This window comes from Triturus cristatus, chromosome 12, assembly GCF_964204655.1.
Source record: "Triturus cristatus chromosome 12, aTriCri1.1, whole genome shotgun sequence".
In the NCBI taxonomy this organism is placed as follows: domain Eukaryota; kingdom Metazoa; phylum Chordata; class Amphibia; order Caudata; family Salamandridae; genus Triturus; species Triturus cristatus.
This window is the reverse complement of record NC_140595.1, coordinates 650,671,127-650,691,675: the sequence shown is the minus strand read 5'-3', so window position 1 is coordinate 650,691,675 and position 20,549 is coordinate 650,671,127. Positions and strand designations below refer to the sequence as shown.

Below are 20,549 nucleotides of genomic sequence, written 5' to 3'. Positions count from 1 at the left end.
GGCCAAAAGTTATGAACATTTCGCTAAGATTCGTCAATGGGCGCCAAAGTTATTCCAAATAGAATATTGCAGATTTCCTATGGAAAATAGGTCCTAACTATAACTACCTACTGGCGACCGCCAGTAGGTAATATATATATATCCAGTCAATGAACAACAATAACGTGCGCTCTCAGTCAAAAGGGACCACACAGTAATTCAGGATATAACGGGTGTTTAATCACAACACGTTTCAGTCTACATCGAAGCCTTGTTCACGTGATAAAATAGTGCACAAAAACCTTGACTGATTTTTTTTGTTGAAACATTTTTATTGTTTTCCAAATCAACAATTACTGTTCATTACACAGCGTGGCCCCGTGTCCAAAAGGAGTATCGTCCCTCCTAATCCCAACTCGTTCCCACCCCTCCCCACCCCCATGACAGTGTGCCTCTGTCCCCTGCCTCTCCCCCGATGTGCCCCCCCTTCCAAGGAACACAAAAACCTTGACTGATAAAGTTTTTCCATAGTAGACATGAATGAAGGACATAAGCAGTAAATACAAAAGTCTAATATGCAAGAGCAGCAGACATATTGGAACGGTAAATGGCTTCTGTATGTTGCAGTTTCTTAGTTTTAAACAAACAAAGTGACCTTGCATCCTTTGTAAAAACAATAGTTTTTCGGCCAAATATGTAACGCGCTGAGCATGAGTAATGACTGACAGTCATGTTTAAACTGCTACGATCGTTTTTGATATTTGAACCATGTTGTGTATACGCCGCTAAGAACTAACCAGCTAGGCTGTCAATCAACTGCAGTATACAGATTAATATACAATGCAAAATACAAACAAATGTCCTAGTAACAACATAATGTAAGGAAATCTAGTTGTATATTGATATCATGCGTGTTGCGCTATAGTCACATGGGGGGCAAGTTTCCTGATAATTGTCCACATTGCTCATCACCAAAACAACAAATATGTTGGAAACAGTAGTATTGCCCAACTAATACATTAAATATAAACATTGCAGCATTGCTGTCTGTTGGCGTAAAGCATTGGGAGTATAATTTCAACCTGAAAGGTATTTTGGAATCACGCTTCCAAAATAGCAGATTATAACTGCATATGTGGTTGCACATATTTTAGAATGTCTTGCACATAAATCCCAGTATAAAATATGATAGTAAATTAAATAAACTATCCCTTATAACATGGTCACAACATAAATGGCATCATACCCAACGTAATAGGAGCAAGTCTAGCCCTGAGAAAGGATATACTAATGTTCAATCATTGCCATAATAAATGTCATATTGTCCATGTATATACTCATCGGGCAAGTGCCCATAGTAGCGTGGTCAAAGCTCTGCCACAGGAAAATAAATCAACAAATATCATATCATACGTGCTTGTACAGTCAAAGTGCTCAGTGATGATCAGGGGAAAAGGGTAGGTGGCCCGTGTAGAGTGAGTGCCTGTGTCTAGGCACCTTCCTTTCCTCCTGCAAATAAAATGAAAAACAAAAGAAATATGAACCACAAGTTTCTTACTACAAATAAAATATTAAAAGATACCCTATGCATGAATCTTAAATATGGAAATAAGAGGAATCACATTTGTCCTGTCATGTTAAGCAACAGAGACTCCAATAGAAGAAAGAAAAGGTGAAACATGAGAAATTATCATTCTCTAAGATGTATCGCCAGTTCCTCATCTTGGTGCAGACCACCCGGATCCTTGGTCTGAAAGTCCACTATATATTTGGACTCCCTTTGTCTCAATTTGAGTACTCTGTTTCCACCCCTGGGGTTGTTCATAATTTGTTCAAGAATGAAGAACCTCAGAAGTGCCGGGTTAGAGAAATGTTTGTCCCTGAAGGGACGGGCAACTGGATATTTTTCATCATTATGAGTGATTGCTCTGTAATGCTCCAGTACGCATTTTTTGGCCAAAAGAGTAGTACTGCCTATGTACAAGAGTTTACATGGGCACTCAATCACATAGATGACAAAGGTGGTACTGCAGGTAAGGAATTGACTGATATTCTTGCTGACACCATTATTTGTGATGTTTTTGATGAAGGTACTATTCTTGCAGGCTTTACAATGGCCGCAGGGAAAAAATCCCTTTAGGCCATGTTCATGTCTGGCAGGATATACAGTGACATCACTGTGAACCAACATGTCCCTGATATTCCTGCCTTTTCTATATGTGATGTTAGGCCTGTTGGAAATCATTTCCCCAATCATGTTGTCACACTTCAGAATGTCCCAGTTTTTGGCAAGGATTTTACGGATGTTGTTGGAATCAGCATTGTTAGTCAAAATTATACGAGTATTATCCTCGCTATCGTTTGAGGGATTTATTGGCTTGTCAGTTATAGTGGATAGTCTAGGCACCGCATCTGCTCTCTCTTTAGCTCTGCATAATACCCAATTAGGATACTCTCTGCTCTTAAAGCGAGCTAGCATTTCAGTGCTCTCTAGTTGGTAGGCATCTTCCGTGTTGCAGTTCCTCCGTGCCCTCAGCAGCTCCCCATATGGAATACTCCATTTGAGTGTCTCTGGGTGGCTACTGGTCTGAATACTCTTGTTCCAAATTTCTAGTCTGACATCCAAGTATTCTGCATTGACTTTGTTGATTTGACTGGTGAGGACAATATTGTGATTGTTAATATTAAGTTTCTCGATTAATAGAATCGCCTCTTGTTCACTGCCTTTCCAAACAATGAACAGATCATCGATATACCGCATCCAGGTAGTGACCCGTTCATGGTCACCTGCTAAGTCAGGACTGGTAAATACCCCTTCCTCCCAGTATCCCATAAAGAGATTCGCAAAACTGGGAGCCAAGCATGAACCCATCGCAGTGCTCACTGTTTGTCTGTACATGACACCATTGAATACGAAAATTTTGTTTACAAGGCTATAGTCAATCATCTCTAGGATCATTTTATTATGTTCCCTAAACCAAGCTGGTCTGGCTTTCAGGAAGTGCTCACATGCTTTCAGTCCCTGATTGTGATCAATAATGGTGTACAATGATTGTACATCCAGAGTAATAAGAAGAAAATCTTCTTCCCATTGCAAGCCCTCAATTTTGTTGAGAAAGTCTTTGGTATCCCTGATATAGCTGGGTGACCGAATGACACTGTCCCTAAGGAAGTGGTCGACATATTTGGACACATGTTCCGATACACTTCCTCTAGAGGGCACTATAGGACGCCCCGGTGGATCTATGGGGTCTTTGTGGAGTTTAGGAAGTAGATAGAGGGCAGGGAGTATAGGATGGTCATTCTTAAGGTAACAGAATTCCTCCCATTCAAGAATACCTTTGTCTTTCCAGGTAGTGAGTTTGTCCCATAATTTAGTAATACTGTTGTTATATATTTCAGTGCTGATGGGTTCATAATATCTGGTATCATTCAGTTATCTATATGCTTCTGCAATATATTTGTCCCTGTCTATAATGACCACATTGCCACCCTTGTCCGCAGGACGGATAACAATGTCAGTGTCTTCCATAAGTGACTTGAGTGCCTGTCTTTGAGAATCTGATAGATTGTTGTTAGTAAAGACATGGTCTTTCTTCCTGTGTCTAAATGTGCACAATGCCTTACTGACACTCTCGTGGAAGGTATCAATAGTGTCATGTGGAAGTGTGGGATAGAACGTGGATCTAGGTCTAAAACCCGAGGGGGCAGTGCTGTCAGTAGTGTCGGGACTGTTCCCATGAGGCACAGGGTCAGACTGATTTGCATATGGCCATGTCTGAACTGGGGTGGCAGAGTGGGCTAAAGAATGGTGATGGATCAAACCCAGATCTGTTGACTGGGTGTGAGTGTTTGATTGGTTCTGATGCTCTGTCCATCACCACCCCCTTTTGTACCGCTTGGTTTGCCTTAAGTTGGCAGGGTATGCTCAGACGTGAGTCCCTTGCTCACTTTGCCACTGGATTCAAGCAAGCCTGGCTGAAGACGGCTGAGATGCCAGAAACCGGTCCTAGGAAGCTTGTTTCCGGTCCAGGGAAGGCATGGCTTGGCAGTTCGGGCTGGACTGTTCCCATGAGGCACAGGGTCAGACTGATTTGCATATGGCCATGTCTGAACTGGGGTGGCAGAGTGGGCTAAAGAACGGTGATGGATCAAACCCAGATCTGTTGACTGGGAGTGAGTGTTTGATTGGTTCTGATGCTCTGTCCATCACCACCCCCTTTTGTACCGCTTTGTTTGCCTTAAGTTGGCAGGGTATGCTCAGACGTGAGTCCCTTGCTCACTTTGCCACTGGATTCAAGCAAGCCTGGCTGAAGACGGCTGAAATGCCAGAAACCGGTCCTAGGAAGCTTGTTTCCGGTCCAGGGAAGGCATGGCTTGGCAGTTCGGGCTGGACTGTTCCCATGAGGCACAGGGTCAGACTGATTTGCATATGGCCATGTCTGAACTGGGGTAGCAGAGTGGGCTAAGGAACGGTGATGGATCAAACCCAGATCTGTTGACTGGGTGTGATTGTTTGATTGGTTCTGATGCTCTGTCCATCACCACCCCCTTTTGTACCGCTTTGTTTGCCTTAAGTTGGCAGGGTATGTTCAGACGTGATTCCCTTGCTCACTTTGCCACTGGATTCAAGCAAGCCTGGCTAAAGATGGCTGAAATGCCAGAAACCGGTCCTAGGAAGCTTGTTTCCGGTCCAGGGAAGGCATGGCTTGGCAGTTCGGGCTGGACTCTTCCCATGAGGCACAGGGTCAGACTGATTTGCATATGGCCATGTCTGAACTGAGGTGGCAGAGGGGGCTAAAGAACGGTGATGGATCAAACCCAGATCTGTTGACTGGGTGTGAGTGTTTGATTGGTTCTGATGCTCTGTCCATCACCACCCCCTTTTGTACCGGTAGTGAGACCAAGATCATCACAGCTTTGAGTAAATTGCCCTAGATCACTGCTGTCCATACTCATCATGTCAGTGCCTTCGTAATTAAGTTGCATCATATCAATGAGGGTATCAATATCCCCTACATTGATGTTGTCTTGGTCACTAGGGGTGAAGGTTTTAGTTTTTCTAGTTTCCCCTAATCTTTTTAGTTTGTGCCACTTTTTAAGTTTACGTTTTCTAATATATATACATATATGTGTGTGTGTAGGTATCAGTAAATACACAACTGTATGTCTGTGTTTTAGGGGTATAATTATGCTGGGCTCAAAGGATTTAAACAGCTGGAAGCAAAACTGCACGGAAGCTCAAGAACAGCAGCATTGGCAACAATGTAATGTACTGCGAGGTAACAACTGATATTCAACTAAATTCCTTGGAATATATGCACCTAGATAGAGGACAGGTGCTCCAAGCCACACTTGAATATGCATTTCATTTTTAAAAGAAATTGCACGTACTCAGATTTATAAGTAACTCATCTTAGAAAATATTAAACACAGTTCTTGAACACATAATGAGTGTTTAACTTGAGAGTTCTTGAACACATAATGAGTATTTAATTTGTGCCATGGTTGGAGGTAGTGGCTTCTAGCTCTCACGTTTTGGGAGCTGGTCTTATTTTTCAGCATCAGACATTGATCAGAACAAGAGAGAAAGTCAGAAAAACTACAAATAAAAATAAATAAGAAAAAGATAGTGACAATGGTAGAAAAGAGGGATGACAGATACCCCGCACGAGTGAGATAAACAGGCAGAAAGTGTAGGGTGGTGAATGAAAGAGGTATGAAGTGGAATCAAGACTAGTTAGGCTTTGAATTTAAGACCACTTGCATTCAGCAGCAACAGTGGTCGGCTACAAAGAAAAACTTGAAGCATCTATGCTTATTTATCATTTTATATACAAATTATGCACTTTTATGTGGATATGAGCAGTGTTAAGTATAACTGCTACGATAATCCTATTTATGTTCAATTCTGAACACAAAGTTCTAGGTCAGGTAGTTACCAATTAGGGAGTGTGTGTGTTGGTAACTGAAATTCCCAGTAACTAAAGCAGTGGAATGGGAGATGTATTTCCATGGTCTTCATTACATCCCAACACCATGTGAAACTAACTTATCTTCTTTTCATGCAGAGATCACTACAATGTAATTCCTACTGACTTTCCAACAATTCAGATCAGGAAACTGTATAAATTAGAAATCAGGCTGCTTAAATGTGTTTTAACCTGAGAAAATAAGAACATCAAATTATTACTTTGTAATTCCTCCACTGGCTCCAAAACGAGCGAAGGATCAAATTCAAAGCATTAAGCATGACACATAGGGCTTTATTAAGGGAGGGTCAAACAGATCTATATGTATAAACCCACAATCTAACAAGGTAAAAAAATAAGCCGTAATGGGCTTGTATCACAATTATATTGTAATTAAGGCTTCCTATAATGGTTGAGGTTAATACTGTTATTGTGATTTTAATATGTTTTATGTGAAACCTATCATCTCTTGAATGCCTTGCCATACTCTATAGATTCAATATTAATCAACTAAAATGTTCATGAGTAAAATAGACAAAAGGATTGGTATGTGGTTAGTAGAAGGAACCACTGTTAAAAATTAATCTTATTTTTTTACCCAAAGTCTTTTCAGCTTTATAGATTTTGCTGATAATGCATACATTTTGCTGAACATTTGGGACTGCCCATTATTAGTGGATTGGTTTACTGACTGGACTCGCGTCGATTTATTTGAAAACCTTTATGATCACTTAATTAACTTCTCATATGTCACCTTCATGAAAAACTTCTACTGTTTCAATACCTCCTCTCTTCAAGATCAAACTCTATTTTGACATTATTTAGGAAGACAAGTGTGGAAGTCAGGAAATTATGATGAAAAGCTGATTTTTTGTTTGGTACGCCTTCTTTTGCTGAGTTCACTATGGTATTTAAGTAGCTAAAACGAAGCGTACGTCCCTTTACAAATTCACGCCTGATCCCCTCTACTGGCTAAACCATATAAACTATGAATTGACATCTCCCTCACCTGTTGCTAAACACTTAAAACTTGGTGATGTTATACCTTTCACTCTTTTGATTCTTTGTATTACCTATAACTCAAGTATGTAATGTGTGCTACTACCCTAGTGTATTTAGTGTGCACTGCATAAAACTGCATATAAATATATATAACTTCACTAACATTCTCTAAAGAGTATATGAAATGTACAACAATTGCTTGCTTTGCAGGTAAAACAAGGTTATTCATTACATCAGATGTATCCACCTGATATACTAGCAATGAACAGATTAATTCTATATAAAAAATGCACAGATGCAAATTAAATATTAATAGGGAAATAGTTGAAAACAATTATTTTCTGTTTAACTGAATTGCAATAGTAATTGTGACCCCACATGCACATGTAATAATTGGCATCTGGAATTATACATATAGTTATATTTTGGCAATTACAAATTCACAGGTATATTATACAATGGATTCATTACATCAGAGTCCTTTTTATCATCTGGGCTTCCACATGTGATACTTAATAGCAATCCCTTAAGCATGAAGCTCACCTATCACATCAGCTAGAATTGTATTGAATTTGTAGATCTAAAAATATACATTAAGAAACATCATTTGAATTTGACTTTTTAGGACATTTCCTTTTGTGAGTTCAATACTGCAATCTAATAGAGTTAATACAAAATATACAATTAAGAACATGCAACATGGAAATTCCCTTCATGGAAAGAATAAATTGCAATCATGAAACTAAAAATGATCATTTATTGGATGACATATCAAAAAGATTTTATTGGTGTGAGTACCAAACTTTAAGTTGAGGAGAGACCAAGAGTTTGAGCAAATACTAACTCTAGAGGGAACTGTTAGACTGGTGCCTTAAGATGGAATCATCTAAACAGCCAAATTGCATTATAACACAGTATTGTTATTTATAAATATGACATTACAACTGGTATAATAAACTTGTGTATCTTCTTTCAGATTCAGTAATGTGAAGTAGGTTTTTAGGAAGAGCATCAGTGGCAATTACTAGGGCACTCAATCTGAGAGAGTAACAAATAACACCTCTTATGCTCCCTTTAAAAAAAAAACCTGGTTTAAGAAGTAGTCTCGTTCAATGTGGAAACTATAAACTTATGAGGAAAGATGTAATGTTAAATAACCAAACACATCTAAGACAATAGTTGTGGTTTATGACTTGAATTGTTTCTCTGATTAGTTTTTTATAAAGAGGTCTGTCAGGAAATTAAACTTGTGAGAGGCTGAACATTTGAGAACCATAAGAATTATGGATGACAAATATCCAGTTAAATTGCATTTCCAAGAGATGCATATTTGCAATCCAGACATGTACAAAAGTATTGGGAACTACAGAATTGATGAAAACACATGTGAAGGAACTCATAAATTAAGACTACTATGATTGGCAGCAGAAATTATAAAAAAAATATTGAGGATTAGATGTATTTGTTTATGGAAATCATTCAAGAGCATCCTGTTTATTTTTCATTAGCTGTGACTTGTACATAGATTATGAATTGGCCCATTCAAGGCCAGAACTTCAATGCATTTTTTCAGATTTTGATTAATATAATCTTCATTAATAATTCAACACTCAATAATTCAACAGATCATATGCAGATATATTACCGAATGAATTTAATGTGAATAAGATAATGACCCACAGAAGACAAACCATGCTACGAATCTACCAAACGTCATTTGAATTTGTCTTATGATGACACTGTTATTATCAAATTAACACTTTTTTGACCCTTTAATGAAATATGCCCCTTGATAAATTGAAGGATACAAAAAAGTGATGGATGGAATGCTTGAATTAATCTCAGTCACTGGTAATTACAGTGGGCTGCATCTCATTTCATCGTTATTTTGCACACCATGTCACCTCAGTTTGGACCAAGCCATATGTAAATCAGTCTTCACCCTGCTCCAATGGGGACATTTCAGCCTGAACTGCCAGGCTAGATCCCCATAACTAGAACACAAGCAACCCAATACCTTTTTTGCCCTGATTGGGGCTCATTAGTCGATCGCCGTTTGGTTCCTTGATGAATCTGCACAAATTTTAAAAACTAAGCATTACGTTAAAATTCTAAGCATGCATCAAATTTATTGCAGATTCACCAAGCAGCCCTAAATTTATAGGCAAATCAAAAATACACCTTTCCAACTGTAAAGATATGTTTTCAATGAAACCTCTCCAAGCCTGGATTCAACCACTTTTTTAACACTAAGGGACCAATTCTGATGAGGTTTGGAAAGTTTCTCGACCTAATGGGTTTGGGCATGGGTTCCAACAGAATCTGATCGGGAGAGTCCAACCGACCGAGTATGATGCATCCGGATGCTTCCAGACACGATTTGGTTAGACTCCCATTGACTTCAATGGGAGCCTATGTTCCTAACCAAATGGTAATCATGCCCTAGGTGGGAATGCTTTCCTAACCGCATCGTAAGCGGGCCCGCGGTTGGAAAGACACGTTCCCGATCCGATTTGGACGGAGGAAATGCAGTTAGGAGGCCTTCCTAACTGCATCAGAATCAGGCCCTAAATCTATTGCAAATCTAGTGCAATTCTGTTCAGATATGTTTTTCTGTATCAAGGAGCAACAAATCTTCTGGGAGTTAAAATGGGAAATGCCACTTTTGGGATCTCCTCACTTTTTTCGCCTACAGTGAGTCTGCTAGAACCCTGACTTGCGGAACCCAATGTGGATGTACTTTTTTAAAGAAGCGTGTGTGTCTATGTATGTGCATGCGTGTGTGTATACATGAAACACCCTAATTTGCTCTGCATGGAAACTGGAGAATGGGTTGATTTTATGGTTCATGCATTTGGTGTGGTTCTCTTTAGCAAAGCGATGTCCAGTGAGAAGCACACAAACATGGTACATTGTGTGGTTTTTGTGGTTTGCACTGGGCTTCTTTCTGCAGAAAACTCCACAAATTGCTACAACCGGGCGTTTTTGAGTCATGGGCCTTATTTCTTTTGTGCTAGGTGTAAGAGAATTTCATGGAATTCATTTTGCATAAAGCAGAATAAAAAAAGACGCTTTGCACTGCCCTTCCCTTGAGGATAATGTTTTAGGGCTAAGTGTGTGGAACATTTTCTTCTGAATTTTAAGTAAGAAATCAGTAATTTAATGTGACATCTACTTGGCTTCTACTGGGTGGGGGGGGGGGGATTCAGAGACGATTTTTTAACTTGGGCTAGATTATGATAGGCCTAGCTTGTGTAAAGCACCTAGACCTGGGTTTTAGGCGCTCACAACAATAGGAGTTAATAAGGACAGAATTATCATAAGCCTGGAGCAACCTTCAATAAAACTAAGCTGCCAGTATCAGTACATCTTTAATGTACTAAGTTTGCATTATGTTTAAGAAATGTAACCTAATCCCTCATTGGTCCTTCAGATATGAGCAGGGCACCCCGTTTCACAGAATCGTTTTCAAATTAGCAGCAATGAATAGGGCTGGTGGAAGGAAGTGCTTCACCCACTGAATAGAAGGATTTCATTTACTTAATTGACTCCTAAGAAAATGCTCGCCTCCAAAACGTTCATCCGCTTAGAATGGTGGCTTTCAGGAAGGAAAAGGCAAATGTTAATTATAAATGACTTTCTGTGGAAGCCCCCAAGTTGTTGCACGAATAGTGTTGGCACTGAATTTAATACGTGGCGGTAGCCGGAAAACCTTATCATGCAACCAGTTTTTCAAGGCATCCCTTGTGTGATTGTTTAGCTAATCACAGGTCTATGGGCCTGACGTTTCCCATCATAAGTCTCTGTGTGTGTGTGCGTGTGTGTGTGTGTGCGTGTGTGTGTGTGTGCGTGCGTGCGTGCGTGTGTGTGTGTGTGTACCCCAATTCATAAAGTGACCCACATTTTGCCCCACTGGATTCTCATTTAGAGAAGGCCAAAATTCCATACAGGGTGGCCATAACAGATAAACATTGTTGCCCAGGGTGAGGGCCCATAGTGGGAAAAATGGCATTTAACCAACCAAAGCATGTGGGTAATAAGACCAATAGCACCCGTTCCCTGTGTGACCAAACAGAAAATTACACCTTCGCTCCCTGTCGGCCTCATGTTCCTTCTTGAAACTCTCACTGAAGTTAGAATTCAGTCAAACAACCACAGTCAATGCCAGGATTATAAATACTGGCTGAGAAACGCTGACCATTTCAAATGGTATTTGATGCAATGGTTCTAATTCCACTGCTGGTCCTTTAATAGCAAAAGGTGTCAGAGCGCTGATACTGCAAGGGGCAATCCCCACATGTAGGGGCTATAGCTCTGGAACACTCAGTTGGTAGACGTTTACCACCAGAAGAGTGTGTCACCGTATACTACTTTTACTCCCGCAATGGGTGGCATCTAACACGTAACAGTAATCTCTGTTAGCATCCACCTATGAGATACCAGCCAGCATCTCACATGGACACATAACTTGAGAGGCAAGGACCTTAGTGGCCTCACCCATGTACAATAATGTTCTAGAGACATCTCCGGTCACCCTTCAAAATCCCACACTGATATTTAGGAAAGTACCGAGAGCAGTTTTAACCTACTGGTGGTATTTTGGCCAGTGACAAAAGACCACAACCCACAAATATAAATAAAAAACAAAGAAAAGATGTAACATGCAAATGTTTCCTGGGACGGTAATGTGCCCCATATCTTTGATCTCTGTTATGTCCTTGAAATCCGCCCACCACACAAGACTCATATATGGCTACAGAATGCTCTTTCTGCTCTGTGATCATGCTGTGCAAGGGCATTCATCCTGGAACCACTGCTGGGGCAGGGCCTCTTAAAAGGAATGCTACATCGCTCTCATCTTTGGCTTCAGCAACAATTATGATAATACTTCTGCTATTGGACAGCAAGCTGTGGGCGGGAACCACAAGAAATTCGGACTCCCTGTTGTGTGGCGGAGAAGAGATCGGTTCCGACTGCGGCGCAAATACCCCAGTGACCTGACCAGCATTTACAATGGATTTTCCCAAGCTGTCTGGGGTCAGTAAAGGAGGTCTAATTCATGTTCAAACTTTACTCCCTCTGGCATGTTGGGGCGCTCTGCGTGAGAGCTGACCTGGTGGGTTTCTCCATGTTAAATCACTCCTGATGTCCATATATACAAGCACACACAAAGCGTTGCAATATTGAACCTTTCTCAACAACAAAACAGTGTGTGGCTTTATGGCTGAATATGCAAAACTGAAAAAAAGAAAAGTTGGCACAGGAACTATTTTCTATCCATGGGTTTCTCCGCTGCATGTCTTTGAAATCAAACACCGGTCTTTTTTATCCTATATGACTTCCTCCCTAGGAACTTCTCGTTCTATGTCGAGCAGTCCCAGTAGGCCTTTTGCTTTCAGGGAAAAGTCTGATAAAAAATGTATGTCCGTTTGAACACTTTCCAAGTCATCAACTTCAAAACCGAGCAAAAAATAAATAAGTCCTTCAGGGGGAAACAGGAAGTGGACTGAATTGGGAAATAGCTTTTGCATAGATTTCTATTATGCCCCGAATACCTTGACATTCTGATATTTTTCTCCATGATGCGGAAAAATCAATTTCACAGATATTCCACGGAAGACACCCGAAAACCTAAAACTGCAAACGCACATGCTTTAAAGCTGCATAGTTGACATGATAGCCTGCACGAAGATTAAAAACAGACATGCATGATATGGTAATTATTCCAATTTAATGTTAAGACCAGAGGCAAATAATATGTGCATATAATATGCATTTAATTTATTCCCCCCCCCCCCCTTGACCCGCAGTAAGGAATAGAACATCTGGAACACCCTTTAATTGCTGCTCCGTGAACAAGTAACTTGTTAATCACCTCTTTTGTTGTTTCTTACATAGGATTGTTTTTGGAGGTGTTTTGGGGAAGTTTGAGTGGGATTTCTAGAGTTGAGGATTACGTATAGATTATAACTCATATACAATAAGAATATTTTTGGTAAAACCATTTTTAATAGAATTTTTCATTTATTTTCAGATCTTTAAACCCGAGTAGGCATGTTTATAGTTTTTCTCCTCTTTTAACTGTTTCTATTTTATCAATAAACCCTTTGAAGGATTTTAGAGCTGTGTATCATTTTTTTGGGTTGAGATATTGCTGTTTCTAGGGAGGAGGCCTTGAGATTTTTTTCTGTGTATGAGACCCTCTGTGCAGTCAAAGACAGTTCAGCTTTTGATGGACGTCCACTAGTCTTGTGTGATTTAAGGGTCTGTCCAGCGTAGTATTTCATCTTCTCTGCAGAACAGAAGCAGTGGCGTCTCCTCGAGGGAGTGCTGCGGGGCTGTGGGGTGGGGCAGGCTGGGCGGTAGTAAAATCCGGCATACAGCCGAACCGAATTAAGTGCATTAATAAATAAATAAAAACGAAATACATTGTCCGCTGTATCACCGATTGGGTTGCAGCGCGCAATGTAATTCGTTTTATTTATTTATTTATGTACTTAACTCGGTTCGGCCGTATGCCTGATTTTACTACCCCCCACCCGGCCCCTCCCCCGCCCTACCGCCCCACAGCACTCCCTCGAGGAGCCGCCACTGAACAGAAGTTGTAGGTCTCATTGTTCTCGTCAGAAAGTTGTGATCATCTTTAGAAGGTCACTCGTAGACCATGGGCTTCATTACGAGTTCCCTAGACATCGATGTGGGGCTACCAGAGGGCTAGCATGTTTTATTCATTCCCATATCCCTGCACCTATATATTGGGATTGAAAGTAATGGCGAATGACACTCTGACCTGGTGATGGATACCAGGCACTTTTCTACACCGGTGCACATTTACCAGTTACGTGGAGCGGTTGGGCCTTTACTATCAGTCATTGGGTGGGGACCTGAGGGGGAGGTCAGAGTGCTTTTTCTGCCACCTCCCCAAGTTGTAGTGTACCAGCAGAGAGGAGATGGGCTCAGCTGCTGCAAGTAGTCACCACAGCCTTTCTAGCAAGTGTAGCCTGGTGTCTCCAGACCAGAATTATCGGGCTGTAGTTTGCGGACCTGCTCATTCTGGGCCCTGAAACACCTGGTACCTCGTATTAGCCTGGGGTGGTATCCCCCAGAGGATACTACTCCAGGCAACTCACAGTGAAGGCCGATAAAGGAAATTCTTATTGATTTTTTGTTAAGGTGGTAAGAGATAAGGTTGGGTTCATGGACATGTATGGAAAATAATTAAATAAATAGTTGCTTATTTGTATGTTTATAACTATACTTAATCTGTGGTTCAGAATACAGTATGAATATGCCAATTGGGTTTCAGCCTTGATGAGTGGTCAGGTGGTGGAAAAGCACTGAAGTTTGTGAAATTAAAAATAAATTGAAGACGATTTTTTCATTCTTTGTATTGCACGAACATAAATCACACCTCTTGTTAGATCTGGGGGTCTCTAGTTGGCAGGGTAGGTACCACTGTCCAAGTAGGGACCCTTGCTTCTAGTCAGGGAAAGGGGGATACACTGTTAAGATAACCCCTGCTCACCCTCTAGGTAGCTTGGCCTGAGCAGTCTAGGCTATCAAAGGCAATGTGTAAAGTATTTGTACCAACACTCACAGTAACACAGTGAAAACACCACAGATGTACTCCACACCAGTTTTAGAAAAATAATGTATCTTTACTAAAGACTTCACAAGACCAAATACTACAGACAAACCAACATATTATTCAAAAGGTTACTTTAAAGATAGTTCAAGAGCTTGCAGAAAGTACTCCAGGATGTAAAAGTCAGTGTCCTGCACAATGCGACCCTCAATGCACAAAATGCGACACTCTCGTGCCCAACAGTACCTGTAGTTGCGATAAGGTTCCCAAAAGCTATAACAAGGAAGATGGCAAAGGCGATGCGATACTCCTGAGATCCTGGGGAGGCTTTGCAGCAGCCCTGCTTCACGCAGCAGAGGTGGATGCGCCGGCTCCGATCTGTAGGGGGAGGATGCGGTGACTTTGGCTTTCGTTGCGTAGGTTTCTTAGGGGGAAGCTTCACGCACAGGTTCGATGCGACACGCTTCGATGTGGCACAATGCGCGGCGCAGCGTTGTCTTCCGGCGCCGCAACTCTCGATGCGCCACGGAACGGGACTCTGCGTCGACGCACCCGATGACTGGAGACTTTCACGCACCGGCAGTGGTGCGGCTCGCAAACTGGTTCTACGACGACCCTCGCAATGTCAGGAATCTTCACGCTTCGGGGCGATGCTCGACGCACTCGGCGATGCGGGGACCCTGCGTGTTGCGATGGTGCCGCGATGAAATTTTCCACGCACTCTCGTTCTTGCGACACGCAATCGGATGATGCGTTGGGTACCAGTTGCTCTTTTTCACGCTTCTGCTTCCCAGCTCCCAAAACACAGCAAAACGACCTCCTGAGGCCCCAAGACTGGGCAAGCACTCCAAGGCAGGTCAGAACTCTCTCAGCAGAGTTCCAGGGGAGCTGGTGGTGAAGTCCTTTTGTTCCTGGGACTTCTTAACAGGGAGCCAGCTCTTCTCAGGCCCTTGGAGATCAGAATCAAAAGAAGGGGGACACAGCAAAGTCCTTCCCCTCTCCTTGGCAGCAAAGCAAAACAGCAAGCAGGCAGTCTTCTCCTCTTCAGTCCTTTTCAGCTTTCTCCTTGGCAGAGGTTCCTTCTTAGTTCCAAAGTGATCTAAAGTTTTAGGTGGCTGGGGTCCTCTTCTTATACCCCTCCAAGTCTTTGTCTCTCTTTGTTCCAGTGGGGGGATTCCCCTGCTCAAACCGGTTCCTGGGTGTGCTCTGCTCTGGAGCACCTGGTTCCTTTCAGAGTGAGGGGCAGGGTCGTTAGACGCTCAGCAGGAGGTGGAGCCTTCTTTGTGCCAGCAGAGGCAGAGTCCTCAGCCTGGCCAGCAGGGGGTGGAGCCAGCTTTGTGCTGGCAGGGGCAGCCCTATTCAAAACCCAGGGACTACTCCTCCCACCAATCTAAAGCAGATCTCCCTATTCACCCTGCTGCTGACTCATCCAGGCTCCTGGAGCCACCTAGCCCATCACATGACACCAGTCAGCCAACCAGCACACAGGCACACAGGAAGGTTAAACAGGAGAATAGCTACTTTCTAAAAAGTGCTATTCTCGCACAGTGAATTTAAAAACCATCTTGCTAAAAAGATGTATAATTAAATTCTGAACACAAAGATACCAAACTTGGATTTTCTATCTTGCCCTTATGGGAAGATAGGCATGTAAACAGCCTCCCCCATTCTATCCTATGGGCAAGATAGCCTCTCAGCAATGAAAAACTAAAATGGCTGTAATTCACTACCAGGGCATGTTACACCCCTCAGTACATGCCCTACCTTTCAGATACACTGCACCCAGCCCAGGGGGGTACCTAGGGCCACCATAGGGATGCCTGACATGTACAGAAAGGGAAGGATAAGGCCTGGTCAGTGGGTGCACTGGCCAGGTCGACATGGCAGTCCTGGACTGCACATAGGCACTGCAAGCAGGCCTAAGACTTCATTTTAGCGCTACTTCTGTGGGTGGCACAATCAGTGCTGCAGCCCACTAGTAGCATTTGAATCACCAGCCCTGGCACACTCAGTGCACTTTACTAGGGGCTAACAGGTGAAACAAATATACCAATCATGGATAACCAATCACTATAACAATTTATACAGAGAGCATATGCACTTTAGCACTGATCAGCAGTGGTAAAGTGCCCAGAGTCCTATTGCCAACAACCACGGGTTAGAAAAAATAAAGAAGGAAGAAGCAAAAAGTTTGGGGATAGCCCTGCAAAAAGGGCCGTTTCCAACACCTCTTTAATTAAATTCCGATTTCTAGTCACAATTGTAAGAAAATCATCATTACTTTACCCTGTGGCCAGGAAATGAACATGATACATATCTGTGTATCTATCTTCATTTTACACATGATTGGGAGTTAGTTGTGGCTTTAGCATGCCAAAGGGTACTAACTGGAATATTTGTCTATGCCAATGGAACTTTGAATAACTTTTTAATTATTCATTTAATACAATTCAATTGTTTTTTGTTTACTGCTTAAACTATAGGGTATAAAGCGGAAGTTTGCTGGTAATCTGATATTTGTCTAGTGAGTCTTTAACAATAAAGTTGCTATGGAAGGTCTCTATTGTACGTTAATGACCAAACTCAAGATATCAAGTGGCCTGCATATCACCCGCAGCATTGCCTAGCTCAATCCATGCACATGCAAGAAGAACACTAGATGACAATCCTTCTGCTGCAATGCACACAGGATCTGGAATTCCACCCTGGTGGTGATCCTACAAGCTCCCTCCATCTCTGCTTCCAGAAGGATTAGGAGAGTGATCCCTTCAAGGAGCATATTATCTTTATGTATACATGACTGTTGTGTCTCAGCCTGTAGTATGAACGCAAAGACATCCCACCTTCCTATATAAACTGTGCTTGCTTCACCAACATTGTATCCTTTTGGTTAGACTGTGTCAAGCTCCTGTGCTGTATCTCTAGCCATATAGAAGCGCAAACAAGATATACAGATATATGATTTCTTCGTTTCTTAAGGAGGTAGGTTGGCTGTTTCAGCTTTTAAGTCAGAGTAGTAAAAGTGTTTCCTCCTGAGGAGCACCATTTCATCCTGGTAGATTCATAATGTTCTTCTCGACGCATTTTAAGTATCTTAAAGTCTCATCAGTACCATGAGGGTGTTACTGAACCCTTTCTAGACACTAGTGCACACAGTTTTGAGCTCACTGTTGCCAGCAGCAGATGATCAGTGCAGAGGTGTAGTGTGAACCTGCCTGATTATGTTTCTTGCAAGCTAGAATTGCCCAGTATTTTGAGTCTGGCAAAAGGTCTTGTTGATGATCTGATACAAAGGCTATTACAATAATGACTTTCTACTGCTATGTACAAATGTAACTAATGTGTTATTTAGGTACAAAGGCTTCTGTAAGTAGTTTTAGGTACAGGTGGTTGGATTTCATTAGTTCATATCCAAGCTCGATCTTCCATGGCTAAACATTCATACATACATTCCTGACTGGCCAGCAGATTTTTTTCATTTTTTGCAGTTTTTTCACAGCGCAAATTTGACCCGAAGGTTTTGCAGCGCTGTACATGAGCACCAGCTATATTACAAGGGACACATTCGTGATTTTTTTTTGTTTTTTAGGAACGTGGAGATTACGCGATTTGCCCAAAATCACAGGATGTTAAGCTGACGCCGAGACTCGAATCTGGTTCCCCAGTTCCTAAATCGGCAGATCTGGGAATTACGCCTATTGGCATCATCAGCATTCTCTTAAAGTCCGAAAAAAAAAACCTGACATATAATGTACCAAATATGTGTACATTCTTACACTAGTGCTGGGCCATGGCAATGGATAGAACGAGAAAGTCATACTCAATTGTCTGGAAAGCAAGTACCACCAATTCTGAGCAGTAACACTGGGAAGGACTCACACAAGTTAAGTGTCTAATTTTAGAAAATAGTTCAAAAAATGCCTTCCAGTCTTTTCCCTGACACATGGAAATTCCTCACGGTCTGTAATCAGATGTTGATTGAATCACACGTTTATATTACCAAGATCTGTGGCGGTTCAGCATAAACACATCTTGAATTCATTACATTTAATTTTTCAGATTTCTAATTAGCTGACACATCTGAAAACGTAATTTATCAAGGTCAACATGGTGGGTGTTTGAATTTCAAGGTGTTCAAAGCTATTTTGTGGACTCTAGACTTCCTCATTTCTGTGTCAAATGTTAGCACACGAACCACGATTTATTGCCATCAATGTGTAAAACGTTCCCACTAACCAGAGGACGGACTGAGCTTCAGTAATTACTGAAAGATGTTGGATTATAGTTAGGTCATTGAGAAGACAGCAAACGGTAAATGGTGAAAAAAAAGGCGCCATATTTGTTTGGGCAAATCCCGTATGTACCCTCTTTCATCTACCACACAAACCCTACGGAAAGCAGAGTTTACTGTTTTCTTACTGCTAGGTCACGTAGGTACCTACAACAATGTTGAAGTTGTATTATACGTGCTGGCCAAATAAAAACAAAAGGACATTTACAGAATGTACTGTTGTTAATGCAACCCATTGTGGCAAAAATGCTAATCAACTCAAGGCCTAACACTAGATGCAGTACTCCCATTGGAAAACGTGATCTTTAATTTTTTTTCTATCTTTTGCCCCAAAATGATGAGGCAACTATATAGAATTACAGGTGAATAATTGTAAATAATGGAGATTCTTTTACTAAGTTCTTCTGAGTGATGTCAAATGGATGACAAGCACAAAGGAAGCGTTGTCCATGAAGTCACACAGATGGACCCCAGAGGTGAGAGACATCTCCATTATTCACGGATATTACTTACACACAATTGTATTTTATGTATTGTCTACCACACCCTCTTTCTCTGCTCAGATGACTAGAGAAGTTTGTGCACAGGTGGTTTACCACCTGTCACAGGTTGAGCACAGGGCCTAGCAAAAGGCCAGGTCCAGTGACCAAATCCTGTTGTGCACAGCCACAGACTGTTTGCAGCAAGACTTGCCAGTCCATGGGGGTATGTGCATGGAACTGTTGCATGTGCAATATGGTCAAAGGAAGCCCAAACATTATCTATGACATTTATAATTCCATCCGCTACAACAAAGTTAGGAGGGTCAAGGGTGAGGATGCCCTAGGGAGGCAGACATCACAATCCTTCCACTGCCTTGCTCAAGGTTGGAGGTAGTATGTGCCATCCATGCCCACGGTTGAGAGGGGAGAATTTTCTGCAAAACCACACTAACAAGCAGGGAGAGTTTTGTTTGTAACTCTCCTCACCTTGCCCAAGGGCGGGCTGCACATTATGTCCCTTCACCCATTTGCTGAGCCAAGCGCAAGGGATGGTGTAAACATAACGAGAAAAAAAATGGTACCAGGTGGCACCTTGGCACCCACTCCAGCACCCAGTTCACAACATTGAACAGGGTACAGGTGCGAATGTTGGAGCCCTGTTCCACCATGGCCCACGTAGTGCTCTGGGCCAAAGAGGAGCAGGTAGTGTGCCACCTGCCCTTGCACCCTGTTCGTATCAGTGATCAAGATGCAGCAGCTGGGGACAGGTAAGCTGCCGCTTTATGACCTATTCTATTCTGGTAGACTTATAAAGCGCATAGCTGCCCGAAGGCCTCCCAGAGCTGCAGGCCATGGAGGTGGAGGTACCATCTGATCTGCTCTTCCATGACCTACACAACACTGAAGGGCGAGGGAGGAGAAGGTCAGATGTCACAAAACTTTGTTTCCTGATTACCGTACAGAGCATGGCAAAGGAGAGGTTATGAGGTGACCTGCTTAACTGTGGCCTGCATAATGGTGAGGGACACATAAGAAGGTGTTTCTTGTCAATACCCCTGCATCGTTCTCATAACGCTGAATATGGCACAGGAGTGGGTGTGAGGTGACCCACTCCTCTGTTACCTGCAGCATCGTGCAGGCAATGGAGGAGCAGGTCAACTCACACATGCTCCTGTGCCCTGTTCACCACTGTTAACATGGCAAAGGAGCTGGTGCTAAAGTGTCACTCACTCCCATTG

The 20,549-nt window shown here is 42.1% G+C and overlaps 1 long non-coding RNA gene across 1 annotated transcript in view; it reads right to left on the bottom strand.

Moving 5' to 3' along the window:
• Positions 1-513: 513 nt before the first annotated feature.
• LOC146776475 (uncharacterized) overlaps positions 514-20,549 on the bottom strand; it is a 77,812-nt gene continuing 57,776 nt past the window's right edge. The window contains exon 4 of the long non-coding RNA XR_014972159.1: positions 514-1,488. This is a non-coding gene — a long non-coding RNA (uncharacterized LOC146776475). The remainder of the gene's footprint in view (positions 1,489-20,549) is intronic.